We start from the raw sequence: 10,473 nt of genomic DNA on the forward strand, positions 1-10,473 counted from the left end.
TATTGTGGCATATATATAAACTTAGCTTATGCTTTTCAACCAAATTAATATAAATACTATATGTGGTATTACCTGATAGATATATAAACATATAAATTTTGATATGTGCTTCATGGGTGTCATTCACCATTCTTTAATGTGCATTGAGGAGTGTCAATTGGCTAATGACACTTGGCATTGAGCTAGCCTATGTCGACAAACGGAACAAATGAGTGGAAAGATGCCGAGTGATACACCTCACTGCCACTATGCTATACTCTTCCATTTCTACTTCTTGGATGCTGTATTTTTTTATCTTCTAATTCATATATACATATATATTTATGTCCTATTGCATTCTTTTCTCAAACTACTATTTGTTTAACTTTTGTCAATGGAAATGTAAGATAAATATTATGCTTGGTTACTAGATATATATAATAGATAGATTTTAGAGATTAATTGGTAAATGATTATAATAGATAGATTTTATAGATTAATTGGTAAATGATTATAGTTTAGTGAAAATTGATTGCTATATTAAAACTATAGACTCTTAATAGAAATGACACATGAATATATTTCTATTATTGTTCTAAGGTTGATTTTTATGAGTAATTAGATACCATAAATCCTAATGACTTATTGGTTTAAAAAGAAGATGAGTAAATCCATTATAATTGACAAGTTGTGAGTTAGCTTGTGATAGTGTTAATTGCTAGTGTTAATTGAAACGGTGGTTTAAAATGGTGTGTTGACTATTATATGTGAATGATGCTTATGTGATGAGATTGTGGTGTACAAATTTGTGGATAATTCATAGAGTGGATTATTGTGATATGCTAAATATTAAGATGGTAGAGATGATCTTAATTGCATATGGTTGATTAACATTGTACATACATTCATATCATGGATGCCTTGAAACAAAGGTGGTTTGCTTTGAAACATAAGCGAGGCTTAGATTCTAAAGTGAATCGGAAGCGGTAAACTATATGTTTACGTTTGGTGGGCTTTGGTCTTGTCCGGATCGGAAGCGTGGCTTGGATTCTAGATATTGAATCGGAAAGCGGTGAAACTTTGGGTTCACAATTCGGTACCACATGCATTGCGTCACATACCTTGCATTGAGTCACATTAAAATTATGCGATAATTGATTATGTGAAGTTGATGTAGTTGTGATATGTGTATGAGTTTGATAATTGAAACGAGTGGGGTTTGAATACATATTTGATTAGATGTGTGAATATGTGAGAGTTATGATTGTGTACTTAATTGAGAATATAATAGTAGAATTGAAATATTATACTATTTAAGCTTGTTGTATACTCGATAACATGTGAAATATGTGTTGATTACTATTATCTATTCCGTTTTACATAGTATGACTAATTACTTGAAGTGTAGATTTAACCATTATATTCTGTTATACTTTCTTCATAATGGTTCGTATTCTCACCCTTCTGTTTTAATGTTGCCTTCGTTTGGCGACATGCAGGTTCTGGAGTTTAGTAGCCGCGTGTGACTTAGCCGGAGGTTCTTCCTTGGTTATTGGAGACTAGGTAGTGAGTCGATGCTCTGGTCATGTAACACTGGGTAGACTAGGTGTATTGAACTCATGTTATATTTGCGTATGTATTATGCTATGACTGGTGAACTTATTTATTGGTTACATATCTTTTGAGAGGCTTACAAGCCAAACCATTTTGATTTTGTTTATGTTGAATTGAGATTATTAGTCGATGTATGATCATGGTATGGGACATGAATCATTATAAATCACATGAGTATCATATATTTCCGCTGTGAATGCATATCCAGGTTAAATTGTGATTTGATATTGAGTGTTATTAAAAATGACCAGGAGTATTGTGCTGTATAGATAAATGCTGTCGGTTTTTTTTAAGGTTTTTAGTTCTTCTAAAAGCATCAATGTGACGCCCTTTTGAATTATATGCATGTTATTCTCTGATTATTTGTTAAATATTTTGGGGTATAAAAAGGGGGTGTTACATTAGTGGTATCAGAGCATGGTCGACCAGTTGGTCAAGGTTATTAATGTCTTTTATCCTGTTGTATTTGATTCGTGTATCTGACACGATCGATACTGTTTTGCCTGGTTGTTTGGTTGTTTAGGACGATGGTTGCGGGAAGGAATGTTGACATTAATGTTGAGGCAATGATAAGGTGGACTGGTGCGATGGGACAAGAGCCGCAAGAGAATGTCGGTTATGGAGGAAAGGATGAGTTCCGTGCTTTTGGAGACTTTCAAAGGTGCAACCCACCGATCTTTGAAGGAGGGTATGGACCGGAGAAAGCGCACGCATGGATGAGAGAAATTGAGAAGATCTTTCAAGTCGTGAGTTGTACTAATGTACAGAAGGTACAGTTTGGTACTCACATGCTGACAAAAGAAGCTGACGTTTGGTGGAGTAATATTGTGCGGAGATTTGAAATAGAAGGTATTGAAGTTACTTGGACTCTTTTCCGTGATGCATTTTTTGGAAACTATTTTCCAGAAGATGTGCGTGGAAAGAAAGAAGTGGGGTTTCTACAGTTGAAACGAGGAGGAGAACAGTTCCGTGAGAAATCGTATGATGACATGAGGGAACAATCTGGTCTTGGCAATAAGCCAAGTGGGGGAGGAGCTTCTACTCTGATTAAGTGCTACAGGTGTGGCGAGACGGGTCACAAAACTGTTGATTGTGGAGTTGGCTCGAGTAGGATTTGCTATAGTTGTGGTGAGCAAGGACACAATTGTGCCATGTGCGATAAGCCAAAGAAGGAGCAAGCGAAAGGAAAAGTGTCTGCGTTGTCTGGTGCTGAGACTAATACTAAGGATAAGTTAATCTGAGGTACGTGCTTTATTATTGATAATGGTGCAACGCATTATTTTATTCTTTGGATTGTGCTATAAGATTGGATCATGTTTTATCTGTTATGCATGGAAGTGTAGTTATTGATACAACTGCTGTGGCTTTGTTTCTACTTCTTTTGGCATGTTTGAATTATCCGTTAAGCATCTTTGGTAGAGATTTTGAGAATTGATTTAGGTTGTTTTCCGTTAGACCAAGTGGGTGAATTTTGGTATGAATTGTTTGGAGTTGAATCAAGTAATTATAACTTTAAGGGAGATTGTGGATCTCGGTGTTGTATGTGACTTCGAGTGCAAGTTCTGAAGGAACACTATTATAGTTTAGTAACGGTAGTTTATGTTTCATTATGATTGTCGATTATCTATTGACAAATTGAGGATTTGATCACCCTTAATCTATTGTTGATAGGAGACGATATCGTATTGAACGAGATAGACTTGTCTTACTAACTTGGTAGCGTGTAAAGCAACTAAGGAGGAGTTGGAGAGTAGATTTGAGGAATTGTTTGAGAAGAGGTTCATTATCTGAGTGTATAGTCGTAGAGTTACCCTGTTTGTCGAGTAAGAAGAAAGAAGGTTCTATGAGGTAATGTTTCTTGAGGATATTTGATTCAAAGAGCGACGATGATCATGTTTAACATTTAATGATTGTGTTATCGGTGCTGAAAGAGAAGAAGGTTATGTACAGCTTTCTGAATGTGAGTTTTGGTTGGAAGAAGTGAATTTTCTTGGATATGGGATTTCGAATTGAGATGTGTTGATGCAGATATCGATAAGTGGTAGCTTATGCTTCAAGGTAACTTAAAGTTCATAAGGGGAATTATTCGATGTATGTATTGGAGTTATTTGCCTTTGTGTTTATTTTAGAATGTAAGAGGCATTGTTTGTGTGGATCAAGGTTTGATGTGTTGAGTGATCACAAGAGTTGAATATGAGGTAAACAAGACGAGTAGAATTTCGAAGGATTTCAATCTTTGGTTTGAATTACCATCCTGGAAAAGTGAAGGTTGTGGCCGATGCATTATGTAGGAAATAATTTTATAAGTTATGTTGAGGATTCAAGAATTAGAAATCGTTGGAACGATTTAGAGGGTTGAGTTCGGTTGTGAAGCGGCGTCTTCGTTTGTTAAGTGGATATGTTGAAGCCTACTTGGAATATTTTGACAAGATTTGAGAAGGTTAGAAATTGGATTTTTTCAATTGGTTGACAAGATGATATTGAGTAATCAAGGAAAAAGTAGTAACTTTTGGATTATCGAGAATGGTGTCATGAGATGTTGTGATCGAGTTTGTATTCCTGATGGTTAGAATTCGGACAAGGAGAATTTTGGATGAGGAACATCGTAATGATTTGAGTATTAATCATGGTGTTAATGATGTATCTAGATTTGAGGAAATGTGTAGTGGTAAAGTATGAAGAGGGATATACCAGAATTGTATATGTGAGTTGGATTTGTCAGGAACCCTTTCGTTTGGTGCAACAGTTATCTATTTTCGAGTGGAAGTGAGATAGTATCTCTATGGATTTTGTTTCGAGATTGGCGAGGCATCGATTAATTGTGAAGTGAGTTGGGTCAGTGGGGATATTTGACGAAATGTGCTCGTTTTATTCCGATGAAGATGGATTATTCGATGAAGAGACTTGCTAAGTTGTGCATCGAAAGGATTCTGTGTTTGCATGGTATTTTCTTCGGATATTGGAATGACATCTTTTGAAGCTTTGTGTGGTCGTAAGTGTAGAACGTTTTGTATCAGTATGAATCGAGAGAGAGAGTGGACGTGGTTTTGGTGTTGAGATGGTTGTGTCGACTGAATTTTCGAGGACGAAAATATTTTAAGTGGGGGAGAGTTGTAACAGCCCGAATTTTATTATTTGACTAATTAAATTAAATAAGGATTTATTTACTTAATTTGGACGAAGTTTGATAATTAATTGGATCGTCGGTGTTATTGAGAAACGTGTTCGGATTATTAAGTGAAGTTGGAATTTATTCGGTTAACCGAAGAATTAATAAAGTGGAATATGTAGAGAAATAATATTATAAATAATATTATTATTGGATTTTATTTATTTGAGATAAAGTCGGATTTAATTGGATTAGTCGGAAAATAATATTAAGGGTAATAATATTATTTATTGGAGCATAATTATTTATTTGACTACTCTATTTTATGATTGGGCCTAATTAGTTAGGAAGTGGAATTATTTGGGTAAGCCCAATATGAATAATATAGTAAGGGTTGGAAGAGTAGAGGTATCATAATTTTCATTTGCAAAAGAAGAGGAGAAAAGAGACTAAGAGAAGAAGAAAAGGGAAGAGCAACAAGGGGCAAAAGCTAGGGTTTGAAGCTCATTGATGAGGTAAGGGGGAGAATCCCAAATCTTTATGGGTTAGTATATGGGGATAATGGGTAGATTAACATGTTTATAATTTCTCTTAGGTGAAATGTATAAAGATGTCAATTGTTTTTTTTTTGGGTGTTAGAACTGCTGAGTTCTGTTAACTGGGATTAAAATTGGGAATGATATGAATATGTTGTACGTATTAGAAATGAAAACAAAATGAAAAGTGAGATGTAGGTATATTGTTGATGGTCGACATTGTTAATGGAGGAAGGGTGTCGTTCGGTAGGTAGCCTTGTGACCTCTTGTGCTTTTATCGCTTCCTTGTTGTTTCATTTGCATATATCTTGCTGTGTCCTCTAATTCCATTACACATGTATTTCCTGTGTCATGTTTGGTTGCTTCATTATGTGTGCCTTGTTTCTATAACATGACTATTGTGGCATATATATAAACTTAGCTTATGCTTTTCAACCAAATTAATATAAATACTATATGTGGTATTACCTGATAGATATATAAACATATAAATTTTGATATGTGCTTCATGGGTGTCATTCACCATTCTTTAATGTGCATTGAGGAGTGTCAATTGGCTAATGACACTTGGCATTGAGCTAGCCTATGTCGACAAACGGAACAAATGAGTGGAAAGATGCCGAGTGATACACCTCACTGCCACTATGCTATACTCTTCCATTTCTACTTCTTGGATGCTGTATTTTTTTATCTTCTAATTCATATATACATATATATTTATGTCCTATTGCATTCTTTTCTCAAACTACTATTTGTTTAACTTTTGTCAATGGAAATGTAAGATAAATATTATGCTTGGTTACTAGATATATATAATAGATAGATTTTAGAGATTAATTGGTAAATGATTATAATAGATAGATTTTATAGATTAATTGGTAAATGATTATAGTTTAGTGAAAATTGATTGCTATATTAAAACTATAGACTCTTAATAGAAATGACACATGAATATATTTCTATTATTGTTCTAAGGTTGATTTTTATGAGTAATTAGATACCATAAATCCTAATGACTTATTGGTTTAAAAAGAAGATGAGTAAATCCATTATAATTGACAAGTTGTGAGTTAGCTTGTGATAGTGTTAATTGCTAGTGTTAATTGAAACGGTGGTTTAAAATGGTGTGTTGACTATTATATGTGAATGATGCTTATGTGATGAGATTGTGGTGTACAAATTTGTGGATAATTCATAGAGTGGATTATTGTGATATGCTAAATATTAAGATGGTAGAGATGATCTTAATTGCATATGGTTGATTAACATTGTACATACATTCATATCATGGATGCCTTGAAACAAAGGTGGTTTGCTTTGAAACATAAGCGAGGCTTAGATTCTAAAGTGAATCGGAAGCGGTAAACTATATGTTTACGTTTGGTGGGCTTTGGTCTTGTCCGGATCGGAAGCGTGGCTTGGATTCTAGATATTGAATCGGAAAGCGGTGAAACTTTGGGTTCACAATTCGGTACCACATGCATTGCGTCACATACCTTGCATTGAGTCACATTAAAATTATGCGATAATTGATTATGTGAAGTTGATGTAGTTGTGATATGTGTATGAGTTTGATAATTGAAACGAGTGGGGTTTGAATACATATTTGATTAGATGTGTGAATATGTGAGAGTTATGATTGTGTACTTAATTGAGAATATAATAGTAGAATTGAAATATTATACTATTTAAGCTTGTTGTATACTCGATAACATGTGAAATATGTGTTGATTACTATTATCTATTCCGTTTTACATAGTATGACTAATTACTTGAAGTGTAGATTTAACCATTATATTCTGTTATACTTTCTTCATAATGGTTCGTATTCTCACCCTTCTGTTTTAATGTTGCCTTCGTTTGGCGACATGCAGGTTCTGGAGTTTAGTAGCCGCGTGTGACTTAGCCGGAGGTTCTTCCTTGGTTATTGGAGACTAGGTAGTGAGTCGATGCTCTGGTCATGTAACACTGGGTAGACTAGGTGTATTGAACTCATGTTATATTTGCGTATGTATTATGCTATGACTGGTGAACTTATTTATTGGTTACATATCTTTTGAGAGGCTTACAAGCCAAACCATTTTGATTTTGTTTATGTTGAATTGAGATTATTAGTCGATGTATGATCATGGTATGGGACATGAATCATTATAAATCACATGAGTATCATATATTTCCGCTGTGAATGCATATCCAGGTTAAATTGTGATTTGATATTGAGTGTTATTAAAAATGACCAGGAGTATTGTGCTGTATAGATAAATGCTGTCGGTTTTTTTTAAGGTTTTTAGTTCTTCTAAAAGCATCAATGTGACGCCCTTTTGAATTATATGCATGTTATTCTCTGATTATTTGTTAAATATTTTGGGGTATAAAAAGGGGGTGTTACATTTTGCACTATCATGCTCTGAATCACAGTGTTAACCAAAAGGACTCTGCCTGCCATGGATAACAACTTAACTTTCAAAGTTGCTAACTTAAGCTTGACTCTACCTACAAGATAAAGGAAATGTATAGCCTTAGGTTTACCTATAAGGAAAATGCTTATTGTTAAGAAACTGTGAAAACAAGAAAGGCAAGAATAATCTCAACCATTCATTATCACCACCACCCCATGATCCCAATTAAATAGGAAATTAAATTTAAAATAAATTAAAAATTATACTTAAAAGAATGACATGTATACATTCTTGCATTTCTTCTTTAATTTCTTTCGTACTAAATTGCACTACTCATATTATAATACTATCAAAATCATGTCTCAAAAAGTGTTTATAGGGACTCCGAACATCACTTTTTAATGATAAAATAAATCAATAAAAGGGAAAAAAAATCTAACAAAGTATAAATAGAAACAACAGGCACATGGAATACCAAAACAACAGATAAAAACACAAACTGTTATAGGATAAGCAAAAGCAAAATACACTTCAAAAGAATCTCGAAAACAGCTACGAAAAAGACAAGTAAGTGCCATAAAAAGATCAGCACAACAGAGCACCACCTAACAGAAACCAATTAGAGACCTACCTACACCAAAACAAGCTCGCGCATAACACTAAAAACCTGACAGACCAGAACTCTTGATCTACCATTGATTTAGACGCAAGATAGGACTCTGAAGCCAATTAGAGAAATTGCGAGAGTTCACAGAGGATCTATTAAAGAAACAATTCCAAGATAGTAAAATACTCTGATCCACAATCTCTTTCAAATTTGTAGACAATCTAAAATAAAAAAAAAACTTATTATTACAAGTCAACTAAATACACCATTTCATAACATGCTAGATCAAAATAAACCTATCTCTAAACTTAGCCATATGGCCTAAAAAATAAAACCTCAAAAAAATCCTTGAATGACACTTCTCAAACTCAGGAAATTATTTCAGCACAATCTCCTTGAATGACACTTCAGGGACCAACAGAACGGTAATCATAGAGAGGGTAGTTATAATAAACTAGAGCAACTTGAGGAACCACAGGAGAAGGTTCAGATAAAACTGGAGCCTGAAACATTGGCTTGGAAGATTGACCCACCATAGAAGCATTTGCATAAACTGGAGAGAAATTCTTAGGTAACCCAAACTCTGGCCAAGTAGAAGGTGGCTTCTGAACCGGTGAAGATAGTAATAGCAATAGTAGCAACATAAAATGGTTAATAGAGAAAAAAAATAGAAAATAAACTAAAAATGAAATGAAAAAAAAAGAAGAAAGGATTAATATTGATTTTAAATTTTAATTAAAAATTCAACTTAAATAAGATTCAAATTGAATTAGGAATTGAAATCTAAGAATCAAAATTAACATTTAGAAGTAAAACTATGAAATTAAAGTGAAGACGAAGGAACTTTAAACCTCCAATTTTGAATGGACTTGAAATATCGACTTTTATGTCGATTGCTTCGCATCATCTCGCAAACTCGCTCTTTTCAATTCAGTCCCTGTCTAACAAAATTAAAAAGAAACAAGACATATTTTTGCAATTTTGATTTAAGGGGTTAGTAAACATAAAGCATAATCGAATAAACTGAAATCTTAGGGTAAAAATCAGGGTGCAACATATGGATTTGGAAAAAATGATTTATATATGTGATGGAGATAATACGCGAAAATGAGAGAAAATACCAATTATATTATAGTAAAGACAAAGGGTATAAGTCTAGTCAACATACTGAATGGTTTATATCAAGATCCAAGAACCAAGACAATATACTTTAATGATTCAAATCAAACCTTTTATAATTCGAGTCATGTGATTTGAATCATGTGATTTGCTGCCAAAATTTGATTCAAATCAAGCATATTCACGATTCAAATCAAACCTCTATGATTCAATTTGTGCTTTACGGTGATTCATATCAAACCCACAGAAGCAAAATACTAGTTTTCATAACCATGTTTAATTTTATTCAAAATAAGCTATGATTCAAATCATACTCACATAAGCAAATCCTAATTTTTCACACTTACTTGATTTGAGTTAGCAATTGTCCTGATTCAATTCACACTTCCAAAAAGTCAAAAATTTAAAATACAGGTTAATTTGAATCGATAACTGACATGATTTTAACCATATTCTCATGTGTTTTTTGATCCAAACCTCCGACTAATTAACTTTAAACATATTATGTTGACCTTAATCAAGTTTTTGATTATACATGCGTAAGAATGATTTAGCATTCAACCTTAGAATGTGTAACTATGTGTAAAGACTCAATTACGACATATAAATCAAACTACTAAATTGACAAGCAACAAAACATAAATGGATAAATTCTTTGAGGTATAGTAACTTCATACAACACCATTTCCATACGTCTTTATCAACGACTTAGGCTTAGGTCACGCTCTAGCAACTAGGAAAGACAACGCCGACATTGTGTCAACTTATCTAAACTTAAATTTTAAGGACAAAGTCGTCTTATATTGAAGATTTAATGCAAGTCAACCATAAGTGAAGAGGGTCCATAATATGCGGAGTCAACAAATGTATCAATACTAATGAGAATAAAAGTTGTTACAAATCCAAAAAAATATGGAAGCACGAAGTATCTAGAGGATCAGATATCTTAACATTGGGCTGAAAAGAATATAAAACTAACTAAAGATTATGCGTAAGGTGTGATTGATTTAGGGAGTCATTTTCCTCTCTTTATGTATGATAAGTGCCAATTTATAGTGTTTTTGTATATATATTTTAATGGAACTTATTGTGTTTTTGTTGTAATATCAT

At 33.4% G+C, this 10,473-nt stretch overlaps 1 long non-coding RNA gene across 1 annotated transcript; it reads left to right on the top strand.

Annotated features, from left to right (window-relative positions):
• Positions 1–2,254: 2,254 nt before the first annotated feature.
• On the top strand, positions 2,255–7,430 carry LOC131641729 (uncharacterized). Its single transcript, XR_009295605.1, has 2 exons — positions 2,255–2,835; positions 7,113–7,430. It is a non-coding gene; the product is annotated as an uncharacterized LOC131641729 (long non-coding RNA).
• The last annotated feature ends 3,043 nt before the right edge of the window (positions 7,431–10,473 follow it).

This window comes from Vicia villosa, unplaced genomic scaffold (genome assembly GCF_029867415.1).
Source record: "Vicia villosa cultivar HV-30 ecotype Madison, WI unplaced genomic scaffold, Vvil1.0 ctg.003999F_1_1, whole genome shotgun sequence".
Lineage (NCBI taxonomy): Eukaryota > Viridiplantae > Streptophyta > Magnoliopsida > Fabales > Fabaceae > Vicia > Vicia villosa.